This window comes from Bos taurus, chromosome 8 (assembly GCF_002263795.3).
Source record: "Bos taurus isolate L1 Dominette 01449 registration number 42190680 breed Hereford chromosome 8, ARS-UCD2.0, whole genome shotgun sequence".
Lineage (NCBI taxonomy): Eukaryota > Metazoa > Chordata > Mammalia > Artiodactyla > Bovidae > Bos > Bos taurus.
The window spans coordinates 80,173,740-80,196,523 of record NC_037335.1 but is presented as its reverse complement, the minus strand read 5'-3'; the positions used below and the strand labels follow the sequence as shown (position 1 = coordinate 80,196,523).

Below are 22,784 nucleotides of genomic sequence, written 5' to 3'. Positions count from 1 at the left end.
ATAGAAATTTGTGAGAAAAAATCCAGAACTTTAGAAAAAATAAAAAGCATAGACACTTAGGCCAGTGATGATAGGGATCATCTTCTTGAGAAGTATTCAAAAAGAAATTGAAGTATTCATTTAATAAGATTTCCATTCAATACTAGTTTTAAGATATTCCCCTCACATAATGAAGATTTTCTTGATCACCCTGGCCACTGATGAACCAATTCTCCACCTTCTAAATTTCTAGAGCAATGGCTGTTTGTGTGCACCTCCTGCCATAGGACATGGTAGAGTATAGAGCTCATTATGTTTTCTGTGAAAATTCACCAGCTCCCAATCTTGATTCTAAGCTGAGTCCAGTCCTGAGCTCTATTCCCCTGTGACTGATCATGACTTAATTAACACAATTCCTTGCCAATTGAATACTTAATCCATAGTAGGATGCTTGCAGATTAGAGCACTTGATATGTGGAGTTTTCATGTTTCTTCACTTCTTCAGGAAACACTCAACTTTATTGCCAGGCAAGAAACTCCCTCAATGTAGGTGAGTCTACTTATGCTGTATGCCAGACAAGAGCCACTTGAGTTACTTGAGCTGAGTTACCAGCTGCCCGGGGGTTAATCTGAGTGGGAGTGTTTCCAATTTATGTCTGTGTAAAGATACTGGGCCAATCAGAAAGTAGATAATAAAAATAAGTGAAATTAGTAACATAAATATATAAATAAAATATTATGAATAAACAAATATACCATAAGGAGATTTCAGAAAGACAAATGTGGGTTATTTGAAAATACTAATAAAATTAACAATTAACAAACCTCTGGTAAGATTGAACAAAAAGTTTGTTTGTTTAAAAAAAAAGATTTTTCATACTTCTATTCCCAGTCTAGATGGAGTATGAGGAACAGGATCTATAAAACCACCTGAAAAAACAAACAAACACAATAGAAAAAATATTTGAAACAATGGTTTTCAACACTTTGGACATCAGAGACAAAAGACAGTGATCCTTAAGAGACACAGAAAAAATAAGATAAGGCCTAGGATTGTTTCATATTTGTACCTTGCAAGAGATTCTAAGCCACAGCATGGGAATGGAGAGCACAGGCAGGTCCCCAAATCGAAGAACTGAAGATAAACATCTGGACAGGGTAAGGTGGCTGGAGTTCACAGGCGGCACACAAAGAGGGTAGCTGCATAGACAGAGAACTCCAGAGATCTCTAGAGGTTTTCCTTTATGTATTCAATATAGTGAGCAGTGCATATATGTGAGGAAACTACTCAAGTCTGGGGAAAGATCTCCTCCAAAGACTCAGATACAACAGTACCTGGCATGCACACAGACTGGCAGCAGTGTCTGTTACCACCAGGCAAACAATATAACTCATTTAGCATTGAATAGAATATTCAGAAATGGGGATTATTAGCACTAGACTAAATACTACCCTGGTCCCAATTGACAGATATTAAAATCAATGTGCCTCCAAGTAACTCAACAGCATCCCATAGAAAAAAATAAAGAATATTTAAAAGAATGCAAGAATATCCAGCATCTTTGGCATCCAATCAAAAACTACCAGGCATACAAAGAAGCAAGAAAATGCAAGCCATAATGATGAGAAAAAAATCAATCAAAAGATTATACATTGCAAAAGGAAAGAACAGTTGACTTGAGAACATAGCAAGAGACACCATCTAAAGTCAAATACAAAGGAAAAAGTTTCTCAAAACAAAAACAAGAAACAGAGCTTCATTAAGTTGTGAGACCACATCACGTGACCTAATATGCACAAAATTGAAGTCTCCAAAGGGAAGCGTGCTGGAGAAGATTCTTTAGAGTCCCTTGGACAGCAAGGAGATCAAATCAGTTAATCCTAAAGGAAATCAACCCTGAATATTCATTGCAAGGATTGATGATGAAGCTCCAGTACTTCGACCACCTGATGCAAACAGCCAACTCACTGGAAGAGACCCTAATGTTGGGAATGATTGAAGCCAAAAGGAGAAGGGGGAGGAGAGGATGAGCAGTTAGTTAGCATCACTGGGTCAATGGATATGAATCTGAGCAAACTCTGGGAGACAGTAGAGGACAAAGGAGACTGGTGTGCTGCAATCCATGGGGTCACAAAAAGCTGGACACGACTTAGTGACAGAACAACAACAGAGACCCTAGCCAACCACATGTTGACTTAAGTGGACCATCAGGAGTAAGAGATTCACAGCTAAAAAAGTAGAGAATCTGTGAATCACACCCAAACTTCACCCAGTGCCTGGCACAAAGTATATGTTAGTTCCTGGCATTAGTATTACTCTTATTCCCAGCCATCCTAAATCTTAGTAGCAATTCTCCCAAAAACTTCTTCCAGCTGTACACTCTGCTTCATCTCTGTAGATGGGACCAGTGTTCTCTCTGTGAAGGAGTTGTCACCAGGTCATCATCAGGACCTTTAGAATGTCTTTGAATGGTATCTGAATTGGGCTCAGTTCGTGGCTTCACCACATAGTAAACATGTCACCTTGGACAAATTACTTAAATTCTCTGGCTTCAGTTTCTTCATCTGTAAAATAAAAATGGTATTTACCTCAGGGTTGTAATGAGGATTAAATTAGTTAGTATGTGTAAAATGCTTAGTACAGTGCTTACCACATGGTAAAGTATAAATTTTAGTTATCATTACCATCAACAATTTAAGATTATTCTATTAACATCCAAATTTTTAATATTGCTTCTTGTCGTTGTAGAGACTGCCTCCCTTTGAACTGAAGAATTATATGATACAGTTATTTCTTATCTATTATATAACTGGATTTTTAAAATCCAAAGATATAACCTAGTATAGTTGATTTAAGTTTTATTTTCATGTGATTTACTTTTCTCGCTGCCCCCTTCATTTCTTATTTTTCTATTATTGTTCACTACAAGTATGATAAAAATTAACCACATCTGTTATTTATCTTTTCATCCTGGGGCAAGGCAAATGTGTATAGTTCCCTCAGCATAACAGGAACCATATGGAGCCCATGGAATTATATGTATTATCAGTTTACAAATTCAAACTTTTCCAAAGATTGTCCACTAGCAGCACAGGGTTCTTGGGTGCAAGAGTTTGCACTGTGATGTTTATACTCTGCAAACATGTTGGTATAAAACATGCTTGCAGCTGGCGCCTCATCAGAGTGATGGGGCTTAAAAGTGGTTTCCAGTGGTTCTCAGACTCTGCTGTGCATTAGAATTGCTTCAGGGGCTTTAAAATTCCCTGTTCTCAGGCCACACCTCATACCAGTTAAATTAAAATATGTTGGGTAGAATAGATTGGCAGTGGCATCAGTATTTTTTTTAATTTTCAAGGTGATTCCAATGTGCAAGCAATTTTGAGAAGCAGCAAGAGCTTTAAAAAAAAAAAAAAAACACTAAATTATTTGGTCACTATATGGGGAAAAACCAAAACACACTTTTGCTTGATGCCAGTTGTTGCCATCCTCCTTAGGTGATGCACATGTCAGGGTAAAAATTTCACGTCAAATCCCAATTAGTATCCCTGAAGTGCAGCAGCTCATGAATATCCTTCTCAGAAACAGCAAGCACTGACTGACTAGGCCCAGAGGATACAATCTTGCTCTATTAAAAATAAGAGAGAAAGAGAGAGACTAAGAGAAGAAACTTAATCCATTTGTCCAATTTTCAAGTCAATTGCTCTTCACTCAACAAGTTACATCCGGGGCTTAACACAAGCTCTGTGTCTGTTATGCTTAATCACATACAGTTGGCCTTTAGACGGAGATCAGAAGGTGACATACAAGGTACGTTCCAGGCACCAGCTGGCTCCAATTCAGTGTGCTGGAAAGAGCTATGCTGAACAGTGGGTCACTTTTCAGAGGATCGCCCACTGGACGCCTCTTAGAAGACAATCTGCTTTGATCTCGAAGGGCATGTTCACTCTCATGAAAATCTCTGGGTCCCACAGCTCTCTACAATGGGCTCAGTGTCTACAGAATCCTTTCCCAAGTTGTCTTCTTGCTGCAGAGAAACAATGAGGCACTTGAATTTTCTGTAAAAAGCTGTGCTGCCATCAAGAACTGGATCCCTCATCTTCATTTTTTTTCGATAGAAATAAAATTTCAAACAATAACTCTCCTTTGATATATAAAGTTGTCTTGCTCTGTAGAACTGACCTCTGATTGGTTTGGGTTAGAGATTTTAGTGATTATAGATTATCTGTAAAATGAGAGACTAGGCACTGAAATGATATAATCTCTGAGACTACTTCTGATTCTTAAGTTTAAGGTTATCTGATTCTGACCATCTAGAGGTAGCTTCGTATAGTTAAAATTAGACAAAGGTTAAAGTACCAATTTTCCGATTTATTTTAGGAAAATTACTTACTCTTTCTGGACCTAAACTTTTGCACTTCTGAAAGGTGTTTTTCATTATACTTGCCCACTCCCCCCGGATCTAGAGAGACAGATGGCTAAATGCATGTATTCTAGAATCAAACTGCATACTCTGTACCCTAGCCAAGCAGACTCAGCTATGTCATTTTGAATAAGTTATTTAACAACCCCATACTTTACTTCCTTTCCTTATAAAATTGGAATGTTTACAATTAATATTTCATTCAGGTATGACCTAAATCAAATCCCTTATGATTATACAGTGGAAGTGAGAAATAGATTTAAGGGACTAGATCTGACAGATAGAGTGCCTGATGAACTATGGACGGAGGTTCGTGACATTGTACAGAAGACAGGGATCAAGACCATCCCCATGGAAAAGAAATGCGAAAAAGCAAAATGGCTGTCTGAGGAGGCCTTACAAATAGCTGTGAAAAGAAGAGAAGCGAAAAGCAAAGGAGAAAAGGAAAGATATAAACATCTGAATGCAGAGTTCCAAAGAATAGCAAGAAGAGATAAGAAAGCCTTCCTCAGCAATCAATGCAAAGAAATAGAGGAAAACAACAGAATGGGAAAGACTAGAGATTTCTCCCAGAAAATTAGAGATACCAAGGGAACATTTCATGCAAAGATGGGCTCAATAAAAGACAGAAATGGTATGGACCTAACAGAAGCAGAAGATATTAAGAAGAGGTGGCAAGAATACACAGAAGAACTGTATAAAAAAGATCTTCATGACCAAGATAATCACAATGGTGTGATCACTCACCTAAAGCCAGACATCCTGGAATGTGAAGTCAAGTGGGCCTTAGAAAGCATCACTATGAACAAAACTAGTGGAGGTGATGGAATTCCAGTTGAGCTATTTCAAATCCTGAAAGATGATGCTGTGAAAGTGCTGCACTCAATATGCCAGCAAATTTGGGAAATTCAGCAGTGGCCCCGGGACTGGAAAAGGTCAGTTTTCATTCCAATCCCAAAGAAAGGCAATGCCAAAGAATACTCAAACTACTGCACAATTGCACTCATCTCACACGCTAGTAAAGTAATGCTCAAAATTCTCCAAGCCAGGCTTCAGCAATACGTGAACCGTGAACTTCCATATGTTCAAGCTGGTTTTAGAAAAGGCAGAGGAACCAGAAATCAAATTGCCAACATCCGCTGTGTCATCAAAAAAGCAAGAGAGTTCCAGAAAAACATCTATTTCTGCTTTATTGACGATGCCAAAGGCCTTTGACTGTGTGGATCACAATAAACTGTGGAAAATCCTGAAAGAGATGGGCAAACCAGACCACCTGACCTGCCTCTTGAGAAACCTATATGCAGGTCAGGAAGCAACAGTTAGAACTGGACATGGAACAACAGACTGGTACCAAATAGGAAAGGGAGTATGTCGAGGCTGTATATTGTCACCCTGCTTATTTAGCTTATATGCAGAGTACATCATGAGAAATGCTGGGCTAGAAGAAGCACAAGCTGGAATCAAGATTGCCAGGAGAAATATCAATAACCTCAGACATGCAGATGACATCACCCTTAATGGCAGAAAGTGAATCTAGATCATCAAAAAGCCTCTTGATGAAAGTGAAAGAGAGTGAAAACAGTTGGCTTAAAGCTCAACATTCAGAAAACTAAGATCATGGCATCTAGTCCCATCACTTCATGGAAAATAGATGGGGAAACAGTAGAAACAGTGGCAGATTTTATTTTTGGGGGCTCCAAAATCACTGCAGATGGTGACTGCAGCCATGAAATTAAAAGACGTTTACTCCTTGGAAGGAGAGTTATGACCAACCTAGATAGCATATTCAAAAGTAGAGACATTACTTTGCCGACAAACGTCCGTCTAGTCAAGGCTATGGTTTTTCCAGTAGTCATGTATGGATGTGAGAGTTGGACCATGAAGAAAGCTGAGCGCCAAAGAATTGATGCTTTTAAACTGTGGTGTTGGAGAAGACTCTTGAGAGTTCCTTGGACTGCAAGGAGATCCAACCAGTCCATTCTAAAGGAGATCAGTCCTTGGTGTTCTTTGGAAGGAATGATGCTAAAGCTGAAACTCCAGTACTTTGGCCACCTCATGCAAAGAGTTGACTCATTGGAAAAGACTCTGATTCTGGGAGGGATTGGGGGCAGGAGGAGAAGGGGACGACAGAGGATGAGATGGCTGGATGGCATCACTGACTCGATGGACGTAAGTCTGGGTGAACTCTGGGAATTGGTGATGGACAGGGAGGCCTGGCGTGCTGCAATTCATGGGGTCTCAAAGAGTTGGATACGACTGAGTGACTGAACTGAACTGAACTGAAGGTGATCACAGGGATTAAGTATGATAACGTGTGTTAAACCTAGCACAAAATCGGACAAATAACAGACAGTTAAATATAAAAACCATCACTATCATTATCATATCATCAGTGTAAAATGAGACTGTATGAATAGCATAATTATAGATACAGGAGACATGTACACTCCCATCCCCCTTGTCCTCCCTGATTTCCAAGAATCCTCAGTCCTGAAAGCTTTCTTAACACCCAAGATCAGAACTGTCAGAGCCTCAGTCTCAGTAGAAGAAAGAGGGACAAACAGAAAAGAAACTCTTCATATGTCTGGTTCCAATTCCTTTCTTATTTCTTCCTATTTCTCAGAAACTCTGTATTAGCAAAATAAGTTAGGGAAAATCTAATTTTTTTATTTCTTTACTTAAACCACTCAATACCTAATAAAATATTCCTCAGTTTTCCAGAGGTAAAATATAAATTTCCTCTGCAGGGATGAACAAATGGAAATAAATTACCAGATTTTTAATTGACATATAGTTTATTTACAATATTATATTAGTTTCAGATGTGAATCGACACTTTTAGAGATTATACTCCATTTAAAGTTGTTACAGAATAATGACTATATTTCCCTGGCTGAACAATATACCCTTGTTGCTTATTTATTCTACATAGTAGTTTGTATCTCTTACTCTGATCTCCTCCATTCCCATTTCCCTCTTTGTACTGGTAACCACTCGTTTGTTCTCTATATCTGTAAATCAGTTTGTGTTTTGTTATATACATTCATTTGCTTTATTTTTTAGAGTCCAAATATAAGTGAAAGCATAAAGTATTCACCGCTGTCTGACCTATTTCACTAAGCATAATACCCTCTTGGTCCATCCATGTTGGAAATGGCAGAAGTTCATCTTTTATGATGATGAAGTAACACTCTAACAGAGTTTTACCAAGAGAATGCACTGGTCATAGCAAACACCCTCTCCCAACAACACAAGAGATGACCATACACATCGATATCACCAGATGGTCAATACCAAAATCAGATTTACTATATTCTTTGCAGTCAAAGATGAAGAGGCCCTAGACAGACAGCAAAAACAAGAGTGGGAGCTAACTGTGTTTCAGGTGCTTTTGCAAAATTAAGAATCAAATTGAACAAAGTAGGGGAAAAGACTAGGCCATTCAGGTATGATCTAAATCAAATATTTTATGATTATACAGTGTAGGTGACCAATAGATTCAAGGGATTAGGTCGGATAGACAGAGTGTTTGAAGAACAATGGACAGAAGTTTGTAACACTGTACAGGAAGTGATGGCCAAAACCATCCCCAAGAAAAAGAATGCAAGAAGGCAAAGTGGTTGTCTGAGGAGGCCTTACAAATCAATGAGAACAGAATAGAAGTGAAAGGCAAAGGAGAAAGAGAAAGATATATCCATCTGAATGCAGAGTTCCAAAGAATAGCAAGGAGAGATAAGAAAGCCTTCCTCAGTGATCAGTGCAAAGAAATAGAGGAAAACAATAGAATGGGAAGCACTAGAGATTTCTTCAAGAAAACTGGAGATAGCAAGAGAACATTGCATGCAAAGACGGGCACGATAAAGTACACAAACCACAAGGATCTGACAGAGGCAGAAGAGATTAAGAAGAGTTGGCAAGAAGGCACAGAAGAATCGTACAAAAAAGAAATTAATGACCCAGATAACCACAATGATGTGGTCACTCTCCTAGAACCAGACATCCTGGAATGTGAAGTCAGTGGGCTTTAGGTAGCATTACAATGAACAAATAAAGTGGAGATGATGGAATTCCAGCTGAACTATTTCAAATCCTAAAAGATGATGCTGTTAAAGTGCTGCACTCGATATACCAGCAAACTTGGAAAACCAAGCAGTGGCCACAGGACTGGAAAAGTTCAATTTTCTTTCCAATCCCAAAGAAGGGCAATGCCAAAAACTGTTCAAACTACTGTACAATTGCACTCATTTCACATGCTAGCTAGGTAGTACACAAAATCCTTCAAGCTAAGCTTCAACAATATGTGAACTAAGAAATTCCAGATGTACAAGCTGGATTTAGAAAAGGCAGAGGAACCAGAGATCAAATTGCCAACATTCAGTGGATCATAGAAAAAGAAAGGTAATTCCAAAACAAAAAAATCTACTTCTGCTTCATTGACTATGCTAAAATCTTTGACTGTGGATCACAACAAACTGTGGAAAATTCTTAAAGATATGGGAATACCAGACCACCTTACCTGTCTCCTGAGAAATCTGTATGCAGGTCAGGAAGCAACAGTTAGAACCAGACATGGAGTAACTGATTGGTTGAAAATTGGGAAAGGAGTATGACAAGGCTGTATATTGTTCCCCTGCTAATTTAACTTATATGCAGAGTACATCATGTGAAATGCCTGGCTGGATGAAGCACAAGTTGGAATCAAGACTGCCAGGAGAAATATCAACAACCTCAGATATGCAAATGACACCACTCTTATGGTAGAAAGCAAAGAACTAAAGAACTTCTTGATGAGAGTGAAAGAGGAGTGAAAAAGCTGGCTTAAAACTCAACATTAAAAAAACTAAGATCATGGCATCTAGTCCCATGACTTTATGGCAAATAGGTGGGAAAAAAGTGGAAACAGTGACAGATTTTATTTTCTCAGGTTCCAAAATTACTGCAGATGGTGATCGCAGCCATGAAATCAAAAGAGGCTTGTTCCTTGGAAGGAAAGCTATGACAAACCAAGACATTATATAAAAAATCAGAGATATCACTTTGCCTACAAAGGTCCATACAGTCAAAGCTTTGGCTTTTCTAATAGTTATGTAAGGATGTGAGAGTTGGACCATAAAGAAGACTGAGCACTAAGGCTTTCGAACTGTGGCGTTGGAAAAGACTCTTGAGAGAGTCCCTTGGACAGCAAGGAGACCATACCAGTCAACCCTAAAAGAAACCAACACTGAATATTCATTGGAAGGGCTGATGCTGAAGCTGAAGCTGCCACCTGATGTGAAGAGCCAACTCATTGAAAAAGGCCCTGATGTTGGGAAAGACTGAGAGCAAGAGAAGAGGGCAACAGAGGATGAGCTGGTTGGATGGCATCACTGACTCAATGGACATGAGTTTGAGCAAACTCAGAGGCATAGTGAATGGCAGGGAAGCCTGGCATGTTGCAGTTAATAGGGATACAAAGATTTGGACATGACTTAGCAACTGAACAGGAGAAGGCAATGGCACCCCACTCCAGTACTCTTGCCTGGAGAGTCCCATGGACGGAGGAGCCTGGTAGGCTCCAGTCCATGGGGTCGCTAAGAGTCAGGCATGACTGAGCGACTTCACTTTCACTTTAGCAACTGAACAAGAGCAACAACAACATTCTATTGTTTCTATGATTCTTCCACAGCTTCTTTCTCATTTGTTCATGAGTACTCAGGTTGCTTCTAAAAGTGGGCTATTGTAATGCTGCTATGGACAGCGGAGTGCATGTAATATTTTCAAAATAGGGTTTTCGTTTTCTTGAGATATACACCCAGCAGTGGAATTTCGGTGCCATTGCTGTAGTTGTGTTAGTTTTTGAGGAACCTCCATGATGTTTTGTGTCCGCACCACACAGTGGCTGCACCAGTTCACAACACCATCAATGTACTAGCGTTTCCTGTTCTCCACATTCTCGCCAGCATTGCTATATGTAGACTTTTTGATGTTAGTCATCATTTTGACACTGTAGCTTTGATTTTACATTTCTCTGATGATTGTTGTTGTTTAGTCACTCAGTCACGTCTGACTCTTTGCGAAAGTTTCATTTATCATTTGTAAGTGAAAGTAACTGAAAGTCATCTTCAGGAGTGAAAGGCTTCAGAAAACATTTAATACATATACTCTTACTTTAAAAGTTGCTCAAAGAATGCTGCAACATATTCAAGAATGGGGAAGCGATAATGTTTTCTTCAAATACTAGTGGACAATGAAATAAAAAAATCCAGAATTTAGACTAGAAAGTTAATGCACATGAGGCATAACACGAATGTCAAGAGTATGTCTAAAAATAGAAAACTATTGATGTATTGTAAAAAAAAACCATTAAAAAAAAAAAAAAGTCTAGAGAGGAAAGAAAAGTATATCAAATGTGTAATCTTTCAGAGAGGAAAGTAAGAGCTCTTATTTTGGCTTTCATACTTTTTTGAGATAAAATTTACATAACTTGAAATTATCCATATTAAAGCAACAATTTAGTGGCATTTAGTACATTCACAGTATTGTGCAGCTACCACCTCCTAGTTCCAAAGCATCTTCATCATCTCAAAAGGGGAACGGGAGCAATTGATTAATGGCTACGAAGTTTCCTATGTGTATGGAGTTGCCTATTCTGGATATTTCACATAAATGGAATAATATCACACTTTAACTTTTGAAGTTTGTTTTGAAATTTGAAATATAAAAGATGCACCTAAAACAATATGATTTATAAATTAACAATGAAGAGATGGGCCAAAATGTTCTAGGCAGAGAAATTCTGTTTTGTTCTCTTAAGCTACCAAATTGCCTATGGAACATTTGCTAGACTACCAGGGAACCATCATCTGTTAAGTAGTTTTATTGGGGGAAACTTTAAAATAATAGGAAGAATTAAAATTAGCCTCTCAATTCTATGTCTACCTGATGTCCAAAAACCTGGACCGACTAAAAAAATCTGATAATTACTTCATGGAAAATTATGGCACCACTCAAGTCAAGGTTTATGCAAAAGAACAGAATCCGATATGACTAAAAGAATTTCTTGGTCTTGGATGTCTGGTTAGGAAACTTCCTTACAAGTGATTTCAAAAGTATCCAGGTTCCCTGTCTCTTTCATATGCTGAACAAATAGGTTCAGACATCTCCCCTTCTCTTTGAGTGTTTATAGTGTTTCTGTGGTCTAATGTAGACAATCACAATAATTTTGTATTCATAGAAAACCTTTTATTCATGAAATTTCAAGTACTTTAGCAGAACAAGCAATCCCAGGTCCCTGAATGCCAATTACATTGGAGGTTTGCAGTTTTCCAGGGGCGCTGGGCCTATTCAGATACCATTCTGCCTCCATCCTTTTTTTTTTTTTTCTCTCTCACATTAGAAAATATGCTATAGGACCATGGACCACATATTTGCTTCTGAGAAGTCTTTTTCTACAAAGGAAATGTCCACAGGGGGTCAACTCTTGTCTGAAGCCTTTTCTTATCCTTCCTCCCTCCCCTGCCCCGACATGACTCAGCACTGGCAACAGAATTAATTACTTTTTGCATTTCAATCTCCATTTTGGGCTTCCTTGGTGGCTCAGACAGTAAACAATCTGCCTGTAATGCAGGAGACCTGGGTTCACTGTTTTAACCTCTACCATGGTTTAATAAGGTCTATGAGCTTCATGATTTAAGAAGTCCTAGATATGAATTCTAGCTCCTTCCACTAACTAGTTGTGTACATTTGGGTCTCAGTGTGTTCATCTGTAAATTGGACATAACAACCAGAATGATCAGAAAGAATTTTTATGCAAATCAGAGCAGATAAGCTGCAAACAGCAGCCTCCTAGGTAAGTGTATGCAGCCTGTTGCCTGTACAGGTTGCCGTAAGGGACCTTGGAAACAGTCCTTAATAGTGAACATTCATGGTTGGCATGCTGTCCTCAGTCTAGGCTCCAGACAGGTATGCAAGGTACCTTTGGAGAGTCCCAGGGCACAGTGGCCAGGGTCTACATTGGCCAAGTCATAATGTCCATTTGCACCAAACTGCAGAACAAGGAGCATGTGATTGAGGCCCTCTGCAAGGCCAAGTTCCCTGGTCACCAGAAGATGCACATCTCCAAGAAGTGGAGATTTACTAAGTTTAAGGTGGATGAGTTTGAAAACATGGTTGCAGAAAAGTGACTCATCTCAGATGGCTGTGGGGTCAAATACATCCTTAATTGTGGCCCTCTGAACAAATAGTGGGCCCTGAACTCACAAGAGCCTTACCCTCCTTACTCACACCCACCAATAAATCCTACTTTCCTGTCAAATACAAAAAAAGAAACAGTGCAGATAAAGAACTTAAAACAAACCTGGTGCATAGGAAGTGCTCAGTCACTGGTAGCAATGAATAGCAGTAATCCCAGTGGTCATCCTGATTTCAACATCACTGTATAAATACAGTTTGGGCCATATCAATAGATTTTTTACATACACTTGTTCACATGTCTTTCATACTAGGTTGTCTAATCCCAGAATGACAGGCCCCTGGCTTGTTTGACCTTGTTTTCCCAGCACCAAGCACAGGAACTTCATAAAAGTTGATTGAATTTGTGAATGAATTACTTTTGCCCATGATTAACATTTCAGTCTTTTTTTTTTTTTTTTAACTTTCTAGACAACTTATAAACCTCAAACTGTCAACAAATGGCAGTTTGGACTTATTTCCAACTGTCCTTCCCTTGAAAGCTATTTATCCAGTCAGTAACACTGACAGATTTGAAATTCCCCTCTAGCTAAAAAGATAAGCCAAATGAGCTCACAGGGAGGAGAAAAGAAGTGCTTGGAAGGAGAACCTTACTTATGGTTAAGTAAACTCACCCATTCCTTAGGAATGAGAAGGGTTTGTTTAATATTGTTTCTTCTTATCTGACTTGCAACACTTCAAATTCAGTTAATTTCAAAATTTTATTTGTGCCTATTGATAATATCTCATGGAATCTCAAGGTGATGGGGTGAAGACCCTTAATAGGCTTGATGGAATGTATGAATTTTGTCTGTTACACCAACGCATGCTTAAAGGAAGCTTCCATTTGTCGAAGACCCCACTGCTCCCCTAGAAAGCCTGTATATTAACAACTATAACAAATGTAAGCTATATGATTGCCAGCTGTTTACCAAGTGACAGGCACTTTCTAGATGCTTTACCTCTGTTGTTCATAATTCTCATATAAGTTTTGAGAAGCAGACATCAGAGAATCAATAACACTTGTAGTTGCAGATGAGAAAATATTTGACTTAAAGATGGGCTCGATAAAGGACAGAAACGGTATGGACCTAACAGAAGCAGAAGATATTAAGAAGAGGTGGCAAGAATACACAGAAGAACTGTACAAAAAAGATCTTCATGACCCAGATGATCACGATGGTGTGAACACCGACCTACAGCCAGAAATCCTGGAATGTGAAGTCAAGTAGGCCTTAGAAAGCATCACTACTAACAAAGCTAGTGGAGGTGATGGAATTCCAGTTGAGCTATTTCAAATCCTGAAAGATGATGCTGTGAAAGTACTGCACTCAATATGCCAGCAAATTTGGAAAACTCAGCAGTGGCCACAGGACTGGAAAAGGTCAGTTTTCATTCCAATCCCAAAGAAAGGCAATGCCAAGAATGCTCAAACTACCACACAATTACACTCATCTCACATGCTAGTAAGGTAATGCTCGAAATTCTCCAAGCCAGGCTTCAGCAATATGTGAACCGTGAACTTCCAGATGTTCAAGCTGGATTTAGAAAAGGCAGAGGAACCAGAGATCAAATTGCCAACAACCTCTGGATCATGGAAAAAGCAAGAGAGTTCCAGAAAAACATCTATTTCTGCTTTATTGACGATGCCAAAGCCTTTGACTGTGTGGATCACAATAAACTGTGGAAAATTCTGAAAGAGATGGGCATACCTGACCACCTGACCTGCCTCTTGAGAAATCCGTATGCAGGTCAGGAAGCAACAGTTAGAATTGGACATGGAACAACAGACTGGTTCCAAATAGGAAAAGGAGTACATCAAGGTTGTATATTGTCACCCTGCTTATTTAACTTCTATGCAGAGTACATCATGAGAAATGCTGGACTGGAAAAAGCACAAGCTGGAATCAAGATTGCTGGGAGAAATATCAATAACTTCAGATATGCAGATGACACCACTCTTATGGCAGAAAGTGAAGAGGAACTCAAAAGCCTCTTGATGAAAGTGAAAGAGGAGAGTGAAAAAGTTGGCTTAAAGCTCAACATTCAGAAAACGAAGATCATGGCATCCAGTCCCATCACTTCATGGCAAATAGATGGGGAAACAGTGGAAACAGTGTCAGACTTTATTTTTGGGGGCTCCAAAATCACTGCAGATGGTGACTGCAGCCATGAAATTAAAAGACGCTTACTCCTAGGAAGGAAAGTTATGACCAACCTAGATAGCATATTGAAAAGCAGAGACATTACTTTGCCAACAAAGGTCCATCTAGTCAAGGCTATGGTTTTTCCTGTGGTCGTGTATGGATGTGAGAGTTGGACTGTGAAGAAGGCTGAGCGCCGAAGAATTGATGCTTTTAAACTGTGGTGTTGGAGAAGACTCTTGAGAGGCCCTTGGACTGCAAGGAGATCCAACCAGTCCATTCTGAAGGAGATCAGCCCTGGGATTTCTTTGGAAGGAATGATGCTAAAGCTGAAACTCCAGTACTTTGGCCACCTCATGCGAAGAGTTGACTCATTGGAAAAGACTCTGATGCTGGGAGGGATTGGGGGCAGGAGGAGAAGGGGACGACAGAGGATGAGATGGCTGGATGGCATCACTGACTCGATGGACGTGAGTCTGAGTGCACTGAAGGAGTTGGTGATGGACAGGGAGGCCTGGCGTGCTGCGATTCATGGGGTCACGAAGAGTCGGACATGACTGAGCGACTGAACTGAACTGACTGAACTGAAGCATTAATTATCCCATACAACAACAAATATGAAGATAGATGGCCAAAAACTCATTCAGCAATTCCATAATGTTACCAAGAGTCCTTCCAGCTCTCTCCACCCATTCCTCCACCATTTTCAGCACATTGGTTCATCCTTGTGACTGACACCTCATGGATTCAAGATGGCTGCCATTTCTCCAGGCATCACGCCCACCAGTGGCCACCTAAGTGGGAAACAAGGAACAAATTCCCGTTTCCTCTTGGGGCTCTGACTTAAGGATTTCCTTACCACTTCTTTAGGTAGAAGTTTACATTATTTTTGCTCATCCTAAAAGCACTCACTGGTGAAGTATGGCGTTTTCATTGCTGTCTTCTATCAGAATTTGTCTTCTGGGACTGGATCTTCCCTGAGTTTGAGAGATCTCTGCCAGTAATCTGAACCCAAAATCTAGGTTCCATTGACACCAATCCCAAATGGAATAGAAGAGTGGAGAGTTCTGCCAAAATATTGTCCACTAGAGGAGGGAATGACAAACCACTCCAGTAATCTTGCTGTGAAAACCCCATGAACTGTATAAAAAGGCAGTCTTTAACACCACCACCAAATTAAGAATGTTTGAGGCTTGCAGAAAAAAAAAAAAAAAAAAAGTAAAATCCTTAGGACCCCAGGGCATTTCTGAAAAAGCAAATAAGAAGAGTAAAGAGAAATAGTATTTTTTTTATACCTACTATAAGCCAGGAATTGTGTTATTTACCTTGTCTCAATAAGATTTAGAGCAATTGATTTTTCAGAGAAGGGTCCAGAGAGGTTAGGTAATTAGCCCAAGATCACACAGTATTTCAGTGTGATACAGTAATTTGAAACCAGGTATTCTAATTCCACAGCCCATGACCTTTGCATGTAATTGCCCTGATCTTTTGTATAAACACACAAAATGAGATGTCTGGAATAAAAATGTATACCAGGAGGTAGAAAGTCTGAAATCAAGCAAAGGTTTGCTGGGGGAAGGGAAGTAGAGAGTAGGTGGTTGCCCAAGAAGCCCTTCATTCCTCTAATTGCCTGGGCTTATGTTTGCAGATTGCATCAGTTGTCTTACTGCCCACTGATCGGTCCCTCAGAATCATCTCTGCTTCTGACAGTTTCCCATAAATCTGTTCAGATCCAAATTCTTTCTTATTTAAAAGGAGCCACACATTTACAGCCACATGAACAACTTGATGGCCATGGGATGTGTGGGGACTGGTAGAATAACTGAGGTCACCTACATTCTGTGTAATTACCTACCCTCATCTTCTCACCTGACAGTCTCCTTTTGAGATGTCATCTGGATTTGAAAGTGGAAATTAATTTTGAGCTGAGGTATGTTACAAATGAATTCTGCAAAGCTCTTACTGCCATAGGTAATTCTCTGCGTGGGAATTCTCTAATACTAGGGACAATATCAGAGAAGGCGATGGCACCCCACTCCAGTACTCTTGCCTGGAAAATCCAATGGACGGAGGAGCCTGGTGGGCTGCAGTCCATGGGGTCGCGAAGAGTTGGACATGACTGAGCAACTTCCCTTTCACTTTTCACTTTCATGCATTTGAGAAGGAATGGCAACCCACTCCAGTGTTCTTACCTGGAGAATCCCAGGGACGGGGGAGCCTGGTGGGCTGCTGTCTATGGGATCGCACAGAGTCGGACACCACTGAAGTGATTTAGCAGCAGCAGCAGGGACAATATAAGTGATAAAAAGTTCCGAAGAGCAAGCATCAAAGTATCTTTTAAGAAGTTTCAAGACCCTTTACTTATCAAAGCTGTGTAGATAACTAAAGCTTCAGAGGCAGGCAACTTTGGTTTGGTTTGCCAGCTCTGCCACTCACTGGCTTAAGATGATCGACTTATTTATCTGACATCCTTAATTGTCTAAACGAGACTGACAAAATTGACCTCTCAAGTGTTTGTGACCATAAAGTAAGGCAAAATTCAGCACACTGCCTGGCACACAACAAGCCCACACAGTTGTCCCCTTCCCAGTTTCCCTTCTGAATTGGCACATTTCTGCCCACTCAGACCAGGACTAAAAAGCCAGCCTGCCCCAAGGCTGAGAATCAGATGAAGAAAAATGAGTAAAACCAAAGCCCCTTTCAGCATTTGGTAGTCATCAATTAGGAGCCCCTCATGTCATAGGTCAGAGCTCGACATTATGGCTAAGGGAAGCCAGTTGGCCTAAAAGTGGAAAAACTGTCTAGCAATTAGGAAAATTTATAGGTATTTCTCAAAACTCCTTGAGTCCTGGGCTGGAGAAAAGCATAGTGGTATGTGTTTTATCAAAGGCTCAAATAAACCCACGTCCCATCAGAATCACTGCTTAAGAGATGTAAGAAGACAGGGAGAGAATGAAAAGCAATGAAAAGACAATGGAAAAAAATATTTCACAAGTTTTATTAGTTGGGATGGTGGGCAGGCACGTACTCTGTTTTTCTGTCTGCTCAGGCAAGCCTCTGCAGACCAGAGGGAAATTCATCCTCCCCTTGTTTGTTTTATCCACAGCCTCCAAAGGAAAGATGTTAGAGATCTTGCTTTTTCACAGACGTGGATACTGTCTCACTCTGTAATCCAGAAAGCAGATGTTTTCAACTCGCCCTTGGAAATGAGAAGTGAATGCCATTTCTTTTCTCTTTTCTTTCTCTCTTTCTTCATACAGAAATTTTTGCACAATTTAAATATATTCTATGCAGAGAGTATTTCAATTCATGGCTTCATTTTGGCTTTTTCTTTCTTTGCATAGATTTCCAATTTAGTAGGGATACTGTAACGCTTTGGCACAAATAGCGGGGGAAAAAAGTTCTTTTCCAGGACAGAGTTGTTTCACTTTGTCTTGATGGTTCCACCTGACCCCCCTGGGAAGGGTTGGATTTCTGCACATCTATCACACCCACAGAGGCCGTGTCAAAGCCCAGCCCAACCGCTCTTTTGCACATGTATGGCTGGTTATTCACTACATGTAGGCTGAAGATGAGAGCCTGAGGTGGAAAAAGTGGATTCCTACCCAGCCACTCAGGACACTGACCCTTTTGTGAGCCAACTCTCCTCTCTTGTTCCTGTAACTATGACATTCCATCACTGTGCAGAGCTGTTTCAAGTGTGAGCTTCTAAGGTATCACTTCTCCAAAAATTCTAGCCCATAACCACTAGCTTTCAGATATGAGGAAAAAGATAAGTGTGTAATAAAGCCAAACATAACAATTAATGCATCAGGGTTCCTAAGTGCATTTTGCAATAGCAGATTGTGCTGCAGCTGATGTCAGAGCTGACGTGTTGTTAATCCAATAAAAGTGCACAGGGATTTCTCTAAACCTTGGCTGGGTACACGTGAAAATGCTATCAGACCATTTGACATTTTGTTTGAGTTCATTGTCTATCATCTTGAAAGTACTCCAGCTTGATTTATATACATATCCTTTAGAAAATGCTTCCCTTACCTGTTGAAGTCAGTTTTCTATAAATTCTTAAAGGAGCAAAGGTTTAGCTGATCAGAATGAGAATCATAAGTAGACCTGGAAATTCCCTGTGAGGCACCAATGCTAGTGTTTCTTGGTATTGCTTAGGCTAAGAACTTGGATGGAATGGAGGAATGAATCAAACTATTGGGATTTTTTGTCTCTGAAATCAATGAAGGCATTCTTTGCTATCATGTATGATAAAAGCATTGAAAGTGGCTAGATTCCCTTTAGTATCTTTCCCTAATAAGCCAGTTCTGAAATGTGTATTGTACACAAGCAGAGTACCAGGGATTGCACACTGGTCCCTTCGGGCCGTGTGGTAGGGTGACAGGGAGAGGGTGTGAGACAGTAGAGTAGAGCATATGGAGCCAACAGTGCAAGTGTGCTGTCTAAAGAGCAGCCACGACTCCACTCCCATGGGATTCAAGTGTGGCAACATTTTCTGATTTACTTTCTCCAAGAAAAGTCAGAAATCCTGATGCTTACGTGAAATGGTTATGGGAAGCACTGAAACCATCTGCGCCATACCCAGGCAAGATAGTAGCCACTTGCAAGAGCTGTCTTAACAACAGGAGGTGCTGGTAAGGATCATGGGACTAACAAGCTACCACGAACCAGCCGAATTCAGGAAATGTCAAAAGGAGACTGGAGACAATAATCCATGTGTCCTACCAACCTCCCAGAATCCTCCTCGATGGAATCCATCTTGGCTGAGCAATGCATGAACCAGCAGGAAGGACCCTGTATTAGAATGATTGGCCATAAAACTCAAGACTGTGAGCCATGTGGCAGAGGAGTCCTCCTGGGTTCCCTTAGCCGGTTACTCTCCACCCAGGCACCCCTTCTCAATAAAGTCTCTTGCTGTGTCAGTACGTGTGTCTCCTCAGACAATTCATTTCTGAGTGTTAGACAAGAGCCCACTCTCTTGCCCTAGAAGGAGTCCCTCTTCCTGCAAGAGAATCTTTAAATGTTGGAAACTAATTCACATTAAAAAAAAAAAAAGATTCTATGTACGAGTAAAAGCATCTGAGTGCTGAACTCGGCTTGTATGATATCAGTTTTAACTTCTGCAATGATTGGGATTTGGGCTTTTGTCCCATACAGCCCAGCAGTCTGGGGCTCCATGGCTGGGGAGTCACAATGACCTTTCCCCCACGACATCCTGGAGTCTGTCAGTTAGCCTTATTCATGGAGCATGAGCCAATCAGAGGGCTGCTTTCCCACAATGCATCTTGTGGGCTGTCCACCACAGACAACAGGACATTGACTAATTATATAATTGTTTGTTTCCTGTGAGAGTTGTAGCAAGTTACCACAAATTGAGTAGCTTGAGACAACACAAATGAAGTCTGACACATTTCTCACTGGGCTAAATTCAAGACAGGGCTATGTCCCTTTCTGGAGGCTCTTGAGGAGAATGTGTTTCCCTGCCTTTTCCAGTTGCTTGAGGCTCCCACCTTCTTTGACTCATGGCCCTTTCATCCATCATCGAAACCAACAGTGACAAGTGGAATCCTCAGGTCATAGCACTCTGACTTTGCTTCCCTCATCACATCTTCTCTGACTCTTAACCCTCTGCCTTCCCTTCCATTTCTGAGGATCATTCTGATTATGTTGGGCCCACCTTGATGCATGTGTGCTCAGTTGCTTAGTCATGTCTGCCTCTTTGTAATCCTATGGGCTGTAGTCTGCCAAGCTCCTCTGTCCATGGGATTATCTAGGCAAGAATACTGGAGTGGGTTACTATTTCCTCCTCGAGGAGATCTTCCCAACCCAGGGGTTGAACCTGTGTTTCTTATGGCTCCTGCATGGCTGGTGCATTCTTTACCACTGAGCCATAAGCTTCCTATTTTAAGGTCAACTGACTGGCAATTTTAATGCCCTGAAGGATGAATATGGAACCAAATGTTCTCAATGTCTGCTTTAAATGTTTGGTTTTCCAGAATGTGTACAATGGCCCTACTCACCTTTCACAACTCCTGTACAGTAAGTCCCCTACTTATGAACAAGTTGAATGATTTCTGTTCTGAGAGCAGTTGTAAGTCCAATTTGTTTGTTGGCACAACAAATTTAGCCTAGGAATTCAACTAGCACAATCTGCTATATAGTACTGTGCTGTAATACGTTTACAATACTTTTCATACATGTAGTACAGAAAAAGCAAACAAAAAATAAAACATTTTTAATTTTACAGTACAGTACTTAGAAAAGTTAGTAGTACAATACAATAGCTGGCATACAGGGACTGGCATCGAGTGAACAGGCAAGAAGAGTTACTGCCTGGAGGAGGGAGAAGAGGTGGGAGATGGTAGAACTGAATGATCCTCAGCAATTGAAGATGGAAGGGCAAGTTGCAATTTCACTCGCTCCTGTTGTTGATGGAACGCAGGTTCGACTCCAACTCTTTGAACATTCTCAACCTGAGGGTTAGTTCCCCAATGGTTCAGCGATAAAGAATCCACCTGCAATGCAGGAGACAGGGAAGAAACAGGTTCCATCCCTGGGTCAGGAAAATTCCCTGGAGGAAGAAATGACAACCCACTCCTGTCTTTGGCCAGAAAATCCCATGGACAGAGGATTTTGGCAGGCTATAGTCCACGGGGTTGAAAAAGAGTCAGACTAGACATAGCAACTGAACACACACTCTCACACATACACACACTGGCCTGAAGGGGACTTACTGTATCCCACAGGGTATTTCAGGATGACATTTATTCAGTTATTTTGCATTTGAATCACAGGAAATTTTCTTCAATTGTGTTTGTTTTCCCTAATCTTTTGAGGCTCATACCTCACCACTTAACCACTTGCTTTCTTCTTTGCATGAAAAAGAGAAAAGTTTCAGGTAGTAAACGCCATTTCCTGTCACTCACTTTAAATTCTAAAACCAAAGACTTAGTTTTAATATTTTTGCCTTAAAAATAATAATTTACTACAACTTTATTGAATGGCTTCACCATCTATAACACTGTTAGGTCTGGTATGGGCAGACTAAGAGGATATTCCAAAATGAATAAAACTGAGGCCCTCCGGTCCTCAATTCCCTTATCAAATATATCAGTTGAGTGGTAGAGGTGACAGAAGAGGAAGGAAGACTGGATGTTGGAGAACAGAGACTGCTCCACAGGAGATGCAAATGAGACATGAGTTTCAAAGTGCCAAATGGAATGTTGCTCTTATTATCTGATTTTCTACCATTTCAGTGCTATGATGGAAAGGAGAGAATATTTCAAGTTGAGTGGCAAGTTGAAACCAGGATGGGAGGTCAGAGTCAGTACTGCAGGTGAGGACAGGGGGACAATCAAGGATGGGGCTCTCTTAGATTTTATCTCATTTTGCCCTGTTTTTGGCCAATGCATGCATGCATTTCAGTGGTCCTCAAAACTTTTATCATGATCCTGTGTGCATGTGTTCAGGCCAAGTCACTTCAGCCCGACTTTTTGCAGCCTTATGGATCATAGCCTGCCAGGCTCCTTTGTCCATGGAAATTCTCCAGGCAAAAATACTGGAGTGGGTTGCCATGCCCTTCTCCAGGGGATCTGCACCGAGGGATCAAACCCATGTCTCTTATGTCTCCTGCATTGGCAGGCAGGTTCTTTACCACCAGTGCTACCTGGGAAGCCCCTATCATGGTCCTAAATACACGATGAAATACAACTTGTAAAATTCAAAAGACAAACATAGCCTATCAAAATAAAACCACAAAATTATTAATGTTGGTTGTCACTTTGCAAATAGCTTATTGTATCAAAATTGTTTGAAAAGAAGTCTGTCTTCTTCTCTAGGAGAGACTTTGAGCAAGAAATGGATTCTGATTTACCTCGTGTTTCCAAACTTGAGCCATACTAAGCAACTTAGCACCTGTTTAATATGGACATGATTTGAATTCTATTCTGTACCCCTTTGCTTAATATCATAAAAACACGTTACTAGATAAGACTTGGCTCCCATGAATTCTACCACCTTGGGTTCT

General features: G+C 40.4%; 1 long non-coding RNA gene and 1 pseudogene across 2 annotated transcripts in view; one reads left to right on the top strand and one right to left on the bottom strand.

Moving 5' to 3' along the window:
* LOC104969425 (uncharacterized) overlaps nucleotides 1-22,784 on the bottom strand; it is a 73,697-nt gene that overhangs the window by 10,590 nt on the left and 40,323 nt on the right. The gene's annotated exons all lie outside the window — the stretch shown is intronic.
* On the top strand, nucleotides 12,140-12,286 carry LOC112447913 (uncharacterized; annotated as a pseudogene).